General features: G+C 49.3%; 1 protein-coding gene and 1 long non-coding RNA gene across 3 annotated transcripts in view; one reads left to right on the forward strand and one right to left on the reverse strand.

Moving 5' to 3' along the window:
• The window catches only part of LOC139550283 (neurocan core protein-like), a 154,059-nt gene that overhangs the window by 130,536 nt on the left and 10,997 nt on the right, over positions 1–12,526 (reverse strand). The gene's annotated exons all lie outside the window — the stretch shown is intronic.
• On the forward strand, positions 87–12,496 carry LOC139550282 (uncharacterized). The gene is made up of 2 exons (XR_011669997.1): positions 87–543; positions 11,451–12,496. It is a non-coding gene; the product is annotated as an uncharacterized lncRNA (long non-coding RNA).

A 12,526-nucleotide genomic window follows, 5' to 3' on the forward strand; every position in this document is an offset into this window, starting at 1 on the left:
AAAATCAATTACCTCTGGAGTGACTGAGGATGGGAACGACAGAGTGACGGAGGGGAACGACAGAGTGAGTAAGGGCTCCAGATGATGGACAGACAGAGGAGAGAGGAGAAGAGGTAAGAGAAGAGGAGAGAAGCAAAGAGAGGAGAGAAGAGAGCAGAAGAGAGGAGAAGAGAGAAGAAGGGAAGAGAAGAGAAGGAAGGAGAAGAGAGAAGAAGAGAAGAGAAGAGAGAAGAGAGAAGAAGAGAAGAGAGGAGAGGAGAAGAGAAGAGAGAAGAAGAGAGGATAAGAGAGAAGAAGGGAAGAGAAGAGAGAAGAAGAGAAGAGAGGAGGAGAGGAGAAGAGAAGAGGAGGAGAGGAGAAGAAGAGAAGAGAAGGAAGGAGAAAAGAGAAGAAGAGAAGAGAAGAGAAGAGAGAAGAAGAGAAGAGAGGAGAAGAGAAGAGAAGAGAAGAGAGGATAAGAGAAGAGAAAGAAGACAGGAGAGACTTAAAAAGGCCTTTGAAAATGGACAGGCTGTCATGGATGGCAGCCTGGTATAATACTAGGTACATTGCTATGATACTGTGTGGACTGGTGCCGTGCCTCATGGGTTGTCTTGAGCTTTGACACTGTGAATGTGTTTCAATTGCTATACTCTGTATTCTAGGAACAGAACATTATTGGTGCCATAATCTTGTGTAGGTAATGTGCTGTAGTTAGGCATTACTTTATCATTTGCAATAGCATTGTTTTATGTTATATAGGATCAACATGGTGTTGTGGCATAATAACAGGAAAGACAGATACTAATATCTTGGTATGGGGTGGGAAGTAGACAGAGAACTGTAGAATAATTGCTTAAGATATTATCAGAAAATAACAACTTTCCCCTCCAACCGCTCATTCCAATTCCTCTTCTGAAAAAGTTCTACCAGAAAAGCAAATTGAGCTGAATCAGCCATTATTCTCTTCATTTACATTTACATTTAAGTCATTTAGCAGACGCTCTTATCCAGAGCGACTTACAAGTTGGTGCATTCAACTTATGATATCTTCCTGGTCCCTCAGGTATTGTAGTCTGTGTGTTTGCCTGCACATGTGTGTTGAATAAGTCTGATGAATAATCACACTCTAAGCAGCTAATGACTCATGAAAATACTGCTGCTGTGACACATGAGGAGGAGAAAGAGACTGAAAGCTTTAGGTAAGATTGGACCCAGCGGTGAGGAGAGGAGGGGATGGAAGGGGAGGGACGGGGAGAGGAGAGGAGTGGAGAGGCGGGGAGGGGATTAGAGGAGAGGAGAGGATTCTACATGGAACCCAAAAGGGTTCTACCTGGAACAAACAAGGGTTCTTCAAATGGTTATCCTATCGGGACAGCCGAGGAACCCTTTTAGGTTCTAGATAGCACCTTGTTTTTTCTAAGAGTGATGGTATGATGGGGAGGGAGAGAAGGACAGCATGACAAAGACAGAGCGAGCAGGGAAACAAAGAAAGATAAGAGAAATAATGAAGGTTTAGGACAAAGAGAGACAGTTTGACAAAATAATCACAAAAAGACAGAGGCAAAATGATGTGGAAAAGAGACCTCGTAGCTAGGCAACCAAACACCACATCTTTTTTTTATGGCATCAATTACAGGTAGGGAACATAGGCATTGATTTCCATTCGGCTTGATTATTGGAGCAAATGGCCTGGGACCATGCAGCGGTCAGCACCACAATATTGGAGTTACTGTCCAGAACATAACCATGACAGATGGTGGTAGCTATAGAGCAAGCCATCTACTGTAGGTCTACTTAATCAGACTGTTGTCACCCTACCAACCATAACACACTCTCTGTCCCTCCAGACTGTTGTCACCCTACCAACCATAACCCACTCTCTGTCCCTCCAGACTGTTGTCTCCCTACCAACCATAACCCACTCTCTGTCCCTCCAGACTGTTGTCACCCTACCAACCATAACCCACTCTCTGTCCCTCCAGACTGTTGTCACCCTACCAACCATAACCCACTCTCTATCACTCCAGACTGTTGTCACCCTACCAACCATAACCCACTCTCTGTCTCTCCAGACTGTTGTCACCCTACCAACCATAACCCACTCTCTGTCCCTCCAGACTGTTGTCACCCTACCAACCATAACCCACTCTCTGTCTCTCCAGACTGTTGTCACCCTACCAACCATAACCCACTCTCTGTCCCTCCAGACTGTTGTCACCCTACCAACCATAACCCACTCTCTGTCCCTCCAGACTGTCGTCAGCCTACCAACCATAACCCACTCTCTGTCCCTCCAGACTGTTGTCACCCTACCAACCATAACCCACTCTCTGTCCCTCCAGACTGTCGTCACCCTACCAACCATAACCCACTCTCTGTCCCTCCAGACTGTTGTCCCCCTACCAACCATAACCCACTCTCTGTCCCTCCAGACTGTCGTCACCCTACCAACCATAACCCACTCTCTGTCCCTCCAGACTGTCGTCACCCTACCAACCATAACCCACTCTCTGTCCCTCCAGACTGTCGTCACCCTACCAACCATAACCCACTCTCTGTCCATCCAGACTGTTGTCACCCTACCAACCATAACCCACTCCCTGTCCCTCCAGACTGTTGTCCCCCTACCAACCATAACCCACTCTCTGTCCCTCCAGAATGTTGTCACCCTACCAACCATAACCCACTCTCTGTCCCTCCAGACTGTTGTCCCCCTACCAACCATAACCCACTCTCTGTCCCTCCAGACTGTCGTCACCCTACCAACCATAACCCACTCTCTGTCTCTCCAGACTGTCGTCACCCTACCAACCATAACCCACTCTCTGTCCCTCCAGACTGTCGTCACCCTACCAACCATAACCCACTCTCTGTCCCTCCAGACTGTTGTCCCCCTACCAACCATAACCCACTCTCTGTCCCTCCAGACTGTTGTCCCCCTACCAACCATAACCCACTCTCTGTCTCTCCAGACTGTTGTCACCCTACCAACCATAACCCACTCTCTGTCCCTCCAGACTGTTGTCCCCCTACCAACCATAACCCACTCTCTGTCTCTCCAGACTGTTGTGTCACCCTACCAACCATAACCCACTCTCTGTCCCTCCAGACTGTTGTCACCCTACCAACCATAACCCACTCTCTGTCCCTCCAGACTGTTGTCACCCTACCAACCATAACCCACTCTCTGTCCCTCCAGACTGTTGTCACCCTACCAACCATAACCCACTCTCTGTCCCTCCAGACTGTTGTCACCCTACCAACCATAACCCACTCTCTGTCTCTCCAGACTGTTGTCACCCTACCAACCATAACCCACTCTTTGTCCCTCCAGACTGTTGTCACCCTACCAACCATAACACACTCTCTGTCTCTCCAGACTGTTGTCACCCTACCAACCATAACCCACTCTCTGTCCCTCCAGACTGTTGTCACCCTACCAACCATAACCCACTCTCTGTCCCTCCAGACTGTCGTCAGCCTACCAACCATAACCCACTCTCTGTCCCTCCAGACTGTTGTCACCCTACCAACCATAACCCACTCTCTGTCCCTCCAGACTGTCGTCACCCTACCAACCATAACCCACTCTCTGTCCCTCCAGACTGTTGTCACCCTACCAACCATAACCCACTCTCTGTCCCTCCAGACTGTTGTCACCCTACCAACCATAACCCACTCTCTGTCCCTCCAAACTGTTGTCACCCTACCAACCATAACCCACTCTCTGTCCCTCCAGACTGTTGTCACCCTACCAACCATAACCCACTCTCTGTCCCTCCAGACTGTTGTCCCCCTACCAACCATAACCCACTCTCTGTCCCTCCAGACTGTTGTCCCCCTACCAACCATAACCCACTCTCTGTCCCTCCAGACTGTTGTCACCCTACCAACCATAACCCACTCTCTGTCCCTCCAGACTGTTGTCACCCTACCAACCATAACCCACTCTCTGTCCCTCCAGACTGTTGTCACCCTACCAACCATAACCCACTCTCTATCCCTCCAGACTGTTGTCCCCCTACCAACCATAACCCACTCTCTGTCCCTCCAGACTGTTGTCCCCCTACCAACCATAACCCACTCTCTATCCCTCCAGACTGTTGTCACCCTCCCAACCATAACCCACTCTCTGTCCCTCCAGACTGTTGTCACCCTACCAACCATAACCCACTCTCTGTCCCTCCAGACTGTTGTCCCCCTACCAACCATAACCCACTCTCTGTCCCTCCAGACTGTTGTCACCCTACCAACCATAACCCACTCTCTGTCTCTACAGACTGTTGTCACCCTCCCAACCATAACCCACTCTCTGTCTCTCCAGACTGTTGTCACCCTACCAACCATAACCCACTCTCTGTCCCTCCAGACTGTTGTCACCCTACCAACCATAACCCACTCTCTGTCCCTCCAGACTGCTGTCACCCTACCAACCATAACCCACTCTCTGTCCCTCCAGACTGTCGTCCCCCTACCAACCATAACCCACTCTCTGTCCCTCCAGACTGTCGTCACCCTACCAACCATAACCCACTCTCTGTCCCTCCAGACTGTTGTCACCCTACCAACCATAACCCACTCTCTGTCCCTCCAGACTGTTGTCACCCTACCAACCATAACCCACTCTCTGTCCCTCCAGACTGTTGTCACCCTACCAACCATAACCCACTCTCTGTCTCTCCAGACTGTTGTCACCCTACCAACCATAACCCACTCTCTGTCCCTCCAGACTGTTGTCACCCTACCAACCATAACCCACTCTCTGTCCCTCCAGACTGTTGTCCCCCAACCAACCATAACCCACTCTCTGTCTCTCCAGACTGTTGTCACCCTACCAACCATAACCCACTCTCTGTCTCTCCAGACTGTTGTCACCCTACCAACCATAACCCACTCTCTGTCCCTCCAGACTGTTGTCACCCTACCAACCATAACCCACTCTCTGTCCCTCCAGACTGTTGTCGCCCTACCAACCATAACCCACTCTCTATCACTCCAGACTGTTGTCACCCTACCAACCATAACCCACTCTCTGTCCCTCCAGACTGTTGTCACCCTACCAACCATAACCCACTCTCTGTCCCTCCAGACTGTTGTCACCCTACCAACCATAACCCACTCTCTGTCCCTCCAGACTGTTGTCACCCTACCAACCATAACCCACTCTCTGTCCCTCCAGACTGTTGTCACCCTACCAACCATAACCCACTCTCTATCCCTCCAGACTGTTGTCACCCTACCAACCATAACCCACTCTCTGTCCCTCCAGACTGTTGTCCCCCTACCAACCATAACCCACTCTCTGTTCCTCCAGACTGTCGTCACCCTACCAACCATAACCCACTCTCTGTCCCTCCAGACTGTCGTCACCCTACCAACCATAACCCACTCTCTGTCCCTCCAGACTGTTGTCACCCTACCAACCATAACCCACTCTCTGTCCCTCCAGACTGTTGTCACCCACCAACCATAACCCACTCTCTATCCCTCCAGACTGTTGTCACCCTACCAACCATAACCCACTCTCTGTCCCTCCAGACTGTTGTCGCCCTACCAACCATAACCCACTCTCTGTCCCTCCAGACTGTTGTCGCCCTACCAACCATAACCCACTCTCTGTCCCTCCAGACTGTTGTCACCCTACCAACCATAACCCACTTTCTGTCCCTCCAGACTGTTGTCACCCTACCAACCATAACCCACTCTCTGTCCCTCCAGACTGTTGTCACCCTACCAACCATAACCCACTCTCTGTCTCTCCAGACTGTCGTCACCCTACCAACCATAACCCACTCTCTGTCCCTCCAGACTGTCGTCACCCTACCAACCATAACCCACTCTCTGTCCCTCCAGACTGTCGTCACCCTACCAACCATAACCCACTCTCTATCCCTCCAGACTGTCGTCACCCTACCAACCATAACCCACTCTCTGTCCCTCCAGACTGTCGTCCCCCTACTAACCATAACCCACTCTCTGTCCCTCCAGACTGTTGTCACCCTACCAACCATAACCCACTCTCTGTCCCTCCAGACTGTTGTCACCCTACCAACCATAACCCACTCTCTGTCCCTCCAGACTGTTGTCACCCTACCAACCATAACCCACTCTCTGTCTCTCCAGACTGTTGTCACCCTACCAACCATAACCCACTCTCTGTCCCTCCAGACTGTTGTCACCCTACCAACCATAACCCACTCTCTGTCCCTCCAGACTGTTGTCCCCCAACCAACCATAACCCACTCTCTGTCTCTCCAGACTGTTGTCACCCTACCAACCATAACCCACTCTCTGTCTCTCCAGACTGTTGTCACCCTACCAACCATAACCCACTCTCTGTCCCTCCAGACTGTTGTCACCCTACCAACCATAACCCACTCTCTGTCCCTCCAGACTGTTGTCGCCCTACCAACCATAACCCACTCTCTATCACTCCAGACTGTTGTCACCCTACCAACCATAACCCACTCTCTGTCCCTCCAGACTGTTGTCACCCTACCAACCATAACCCACTCTCTGTCCCTCCAGACTGTTGTCACCCTACCAACCATAACCCACTCTCTATCCCTCCAGACTGTTGTCACCCTACCAACCATAACCCACTCTCTGTCCCTCCAGACTGTTGTCCCCCTACCAACCATAACCCACTCTCTGTTCCTCCAGACTGTCGTCACCCTACCAACCATAACCCACTCTCTGTCCCTCCAGACTGTCGTCACCCTACCAACCATAACCCACTCTCTGTCCCTCCAGACTGTTGTCACCCTACCAACCATAACCCACTCTCTGTCCCTCCAGACTGTTGTCACCCACCAACCATAACCCACTCTCTATCCCTCCAGACTGTTGTCACCCTACCAACCATAACCCACTCTCTATCCCTCCAGACTGTTGTCACCCTACCAACCATAACCCACTCTCTGTCCCTCCAGACTGTTGTCGCCCTACCAACCATAACCCACTCTCTGTCCCTCCAGACTGTTGTCGCCCTACCAACCATAACCCACTCTCTGTCCCTCCAGACTGTTGTCACCCTACCAACCATAACCCACTTTCTGTCCCTCCAGACTGTTGTCACCCTACCAACCATAACCCACTCTCTGTCCCTCCAGACTGTTGTCACCCTACCAACCATAACCCACTCTCTGTCTCTCCAGACTGTCGTCACCCTACCAACCATAACCCACTCTCTGTCCCTCCAGACTGTCGTCACCCTACCAACCATAACCCACTCTCTGTCCCTCCAGACTGTCGTCACCCTACCAACCATAACCCACTCTCTATCCCTCCAGACTGTCGTCACCCTACCAACCATAACCCACTCTCTGTCCCTCCAGACTGTCGTCCCCCTACTAACCATAACCCACTCTCTGTCTCTCCAGACTGTCGTCCCCCTACCAACCATAACCCACTCTCTGTCCCTCCAGACTGTCGTCACCCTACCAACCATAACCCACTCTCTGTCCCTCCAGACTGTTGTCACCCTACCAACCATAACCCACTCTCTGTCCCTCCAGCCTGTTGTCACCCTACCAACCATAAACCACTCTCTGTCCCTCCAGACTGTCGTCAGCCTACCAACCATAACCCACTCTCTGTCCCTCCAGACTGTCGTCACCCTACCAACCATAACCCACTCTCTGTCCCTCCAGACTGTCGTCACCCTACCAACCATAACCCACTCTCTGTCCCTCCAGACTGTCGTCACCCTACCAACCATAACCCACTCTCTGTCCCTCCAGACTGTTGTCACCCTACCAACCATAACCAACTCTCTATCCCTCCAGACTGTTGTCACCCTACCAACCATAACCCACTCTCTGTCCCTCCAGACTGTTGTCACCCTCCCAACCATAACCCACTCTCTGTCCCTCCAGACTGTTGTCACCCTACCAACCATAACCCACTCTCTGTCCCTCCAGACTGTTGTCACCCTACCAACCATAACCCACTCTGTCCCTCCAGACTGTTGTCACCCTACCAACCATAACCCACTCTCTGTCCCTCCAGACTGTTGTCACCCTACCAACCATAACCCACTCTCTGTCCCTCCAGACTGTTGTCCCCCTACCAACCATAACCCACTCTCTGTCCCTCCAGACTGTCGTCCCCCTACCAACCATAACCCACTCTCTGTCTCTCCAGACTGTCGTCACCCTACCAACCATAACCCACTCTCTGTCCCTCCAGACTGTCGTCCCCCTACCAACCATAACCCACTCTCTGTCCCTCCAGACTGTCGTCCCCCTACCAACCATAACCCACTCTCTGTCCCTCCAGACTGTTGTCCCCCTACCAACCATAACCCACTCTCTGTCCCTCCAGACTGTCGTCACCCTACCAACCATAACCCACTCTCTGTCCCTCCAGACTGTCGTCACCCTACCAACCATAACCCACTCTCTGTCCCTCCAGACTGTCGTCCCCCTACCAACCATAACCCACTCTCTGTCCCTCCAGACTGTCGTCCCCCTACCAACCATAACCCACTCTCTGTCCCTCCAGACTGTCGTCACCCTACCAACCATAACCCACTCTCTGTCCCTCCAGACTGTCGTCACCCTACCAACCATAACCCACTCTCTGTCCCTCCAGACTGTCGTCACCCTACCAACCATAACCCACTCTCTGTCCCTCCAGACTGTCGTCACCCTACCAACCATAACCCACTCTCTGTCCCTCCAGACTGTCGTCCCCCTACCAACCATAACCCACTCTCTGTCCCTCCAGACTGTCGTCCCCCTACCAACCATAACCCACTCTCTGTCCCTCCAGACTGTTGTCACCCTACCAACCATAACCCACTCTCTGTCCCTCCAGACTGTTGTCACCCTACCAACCATAACCCACTCTCTGTCCCTCCAGACTGTTGTCACCCTACCAACCATAACCCACTCTCTGTCCCTCCAGACTGTCGTCCCCCTACCAACCATAACCCACTCTCTGTCCCTCCAGACTGTCGTCACCCTACCAACCATAACCCACTCTCTGTCCCTCCAGACTGTCGTCACCCTACCAACCATAACCCACTCTCTGTCCCTCCAGACTGTTGTCACCCTACCAACCATAACCCACTCTCTGTCCCTCCAGACTGTTGTCACCCTACCAACCATAACCCACTCTCTGTCCCTCCAGACTGTTGTCACCCTACCAACCATAACCCACTCTCTGTCCCTCCAGACTGTTGTCACCATACCAACCATAACCCACTCTCTGTCCCTCCAGACTCTTGTCACCCTACCAACCATAACCCACTCTCTGTCCCTCCAGACTGTTGTCACCCTACCAACCATAACCCACTCTCTGTCCCTCCAGACTGTTGTCACCCTACCAACCATAACCCACTCTCTGTCCCTCCAGACTGTTGTCCCCCTACCAACCATAACCCACTCTCTGTCCCTCCAGACTGTTGTCCCCCTACCAACCATAACCCACTCTCTATCCCTCCAGACTGTTGTCCCCCTACCAACCATAACCCACTCTCTGTCCCTCCAGACTGTTGTCACCCTACCAACCATAACCCACTCTCTGTCCCTCCAGACTGTCGTCACCCTACCAACCATAACCCACTCTCTGTCCCTCCAGACTGTCGTCACCCTACCAACCATAACCCACTCTCTGTCCCTCCAGACTGTCGTCACCCTACCAACCATAACCCACTCTCTGTCCCTCCAGACTGTTGTCACCCTACCAACCATAACCCACTCTCTGTCCCTCCAGACTGTTGTCACCCTACCAACCATAACCCACTCTCTGTCCCTCCAGACTGTTGTCACCCTACCAACCATAACCCACTCTCTGTCCCTCCAGACTGTTGTCACCCTACCAACCATAACCCACTCTCTGTCCCTCCAGACTGTTGTCACCCTACCAACCATAACCCACTCTCTGTCCCTCCAGACTGTTGTCGTAGTGGGACTGTCTAACTTATACTTTAACATCCTCTTATCACCAAGCTTACGAGATGAGATGAAGTTGTAATGAAAGGCTAAGATTTGACGATCATCATACGCACACAGGTAGGAGATTTACCATAAATACCAACTGTTCTCAGTGCTCGTGCACGACCTTGGCTTTTTGCATTTCAAATCGCCCCTAATTAACCTTATATGGTCAAAACCACCCCTTTAAAGACTGTGGGGAATATACAACTACATACCATGAAACATACAAAGTCGCAACCAAAAAAGGCTTAGAAAAAAACTTTCAAGAGACTGAAAGGTTTTATTTGACTAGCTCAGGTGTGGCTTTACAGTAAAAATACAAACATAGCTTCAAAGAGAAGACCATTGAGACAATTCAAGTTGCAATGGCAAATACACTTCAAATTAGTAGGCAACACTCAGCAAGGTGTTAGAGGACAACATTGCTGTTCTGCAGAATGAACTAGGCGTGCGTTCCTCCTGGCCACCACATTCAGCAGCATCTTTTGCTCATCACATAACCTATCCCTTGCACATAGAGTGGAAGCCTTTTCTGTTCACGTAGTTGAACTCGTTTTGGGATGGTTCTTTAATAGCGATCTGGGTATCGTCTGTTGCTCCGTTCGGATTTGGGAACCCATTGATGGTAAAGTAACTCCTATTGAATTGAACCTGTTGTGCGATGGTGTATTGAAATTGAATGTAACTTCATATTGCTGATAATTGCATCCAACACATCCGCTCATCGAGGGCTGTGAGATACAGATCGGCAAGCTCCAACTAAAAAGGGCCTGTTGCCAAAAACCTGAGGGTGGATAGCAATTGGATGTGCACCGAAATGGTACGTGTTTGCCCTTCTAAAGTAGGTCTTAAAACCTCTACAGGATCAGTGGGTCCCCCGCGGGACAGTTGAGGTAACGTAGGCTAATGCGATTAGCATGAGGTTGTAAGAAACAAGAACATTTCCCAGGACATAGACATATCTGATATTGGCAGAAAGCTTAAATTCTTGTTAATCTAACTGCACTGTCCAACTATTACAGTGAAATAATACCTTGCTATTGCTTGAAGAGAGTGAACAGTTATGAACTTGAAAAAGTATTAATAAACCAATTAGGCACATTTGGGCAGTCTTGATACAACATTTTGAACAGAAATACAATGGTTCATTGGATCAGTCTAAAACGTTGCACGTACACTGATGCCGTCTCGTGGCCAAAATCTAAACTGCGCCTGGGCTGGAATAATACATTATGGCCTTTCTCTTGCATTTCAAAGATGATGGTACAAATGTTGTTTTTTTAACGCATGTTTTTTTTTCTTTGTATTATCTTTTACCAGATCTAATGTGTTATATTCTCTTACATTAATTTAACATTCCTCAAACTTCAACGTGTTTCCTTTAAAATGGTATCAAGAATATGCATATCCTTGTTTCAGGTCCTGAGCTACAGGCAGTTAGATTTGGTTAGGAATTTTAGGTGAAAACTGAAAAAAAGGGTCCGATCCTATATCCTATAATAATAATCATTTGTTTTTCAACAGGACAAAGACCCAAAACATACCTCCAGGCTATGTAAGTACTATTTGACCAAGAAGGAGAGTGATGGAGTGCTGCATCAGATGACCTGACCGCCACAATCACCTGACCTCAACCCAATTGAGATGGTTTGAGATGAGTTGGACCGCAATGTGAAGGAAAAGCAGCCAACAAGTGCTCAGCATATGTGGGAACTCCTTCAAGACGGAAAAGCATTCCAGGTGAAGCTGGCTGAGAGAATGCCAAGAGTGTGCAAAGCTGTCATCAAGGCAAAGGGTGGATATTTTGATTTGTTAAACACTTTTTGGGTTACTACATGATTCCATCTGTGTTATTTCAAAGTGTTGATGTATTCACTATTACTCGTGTATAATAGTCAAAATAAAGAAAAACCCTTGAATGAGTAGGTGTGTCCAAACTTCTGACTGGTACTATATATATATATATATATATATATATAGTATATAGTATGCAGTTGAAGTCGGAAGTTTACATACACCTTAGCCAAATACATTTAAACTCAGTTTTTCACAATTCCTGACGTTTAATCCTACTAAAAATTCCCTGTCCTAGGTCAGTTAGGATCACCACTTTATTTGAAGAATGTGAAATGTCAGAATAATAGTAGAGAGAATTATTTATTTCAGCTTTTATTTCTTTCATCACATTCCCAGTGGGTCAGAAGTTTACATACACTCATTTAGTATTTGGTAGCAGTGCCTTTCTGTCACGTTCTGACCATAGTTCTTGTGTGTTTTGCTTGTTTTAGTGTTGGTCAGGACGTGAGCTGGGTGGGCATTCTATGTTGTGTGTCTAGTTTGTCTGTTTCTATGTTTGGCCTAATATGGTTCCCAATCAGAGGCAGGTGTTTTGTGTTGTCTCTGATTGGGAATCATATTTAGGTGGCTTGTTTTGTGTTGGGGATTGTGGGTGGTTGTTTCCTGTCTTTGTGTTTTCTCTGCACCAGCTAGGACTGTATCGGTTTGCCACATTTTGTATTTGTTAAGTGTTCACGTTTATCGTCTGTATTAAATATGTTGAGCACAAACTATGCTGCGTCTTGGTCCGATCCCTGCTACAT

Source organism: Salvelinus alpinus, chromosome 23 (assembly GCF_045679555.1).
Source record: "Salvelinus alpinus chromosome 23, SLU_Salpinus.1, whole genome shotgun sequence".
Classification (NCBI taxonomy): domain Eukaryota; kingdom Metazoa; phylum Chordata; class Actinopteri; order Salmoniformes; family Salmonidae; genus Salvelinus; species Salvelinus alpinus.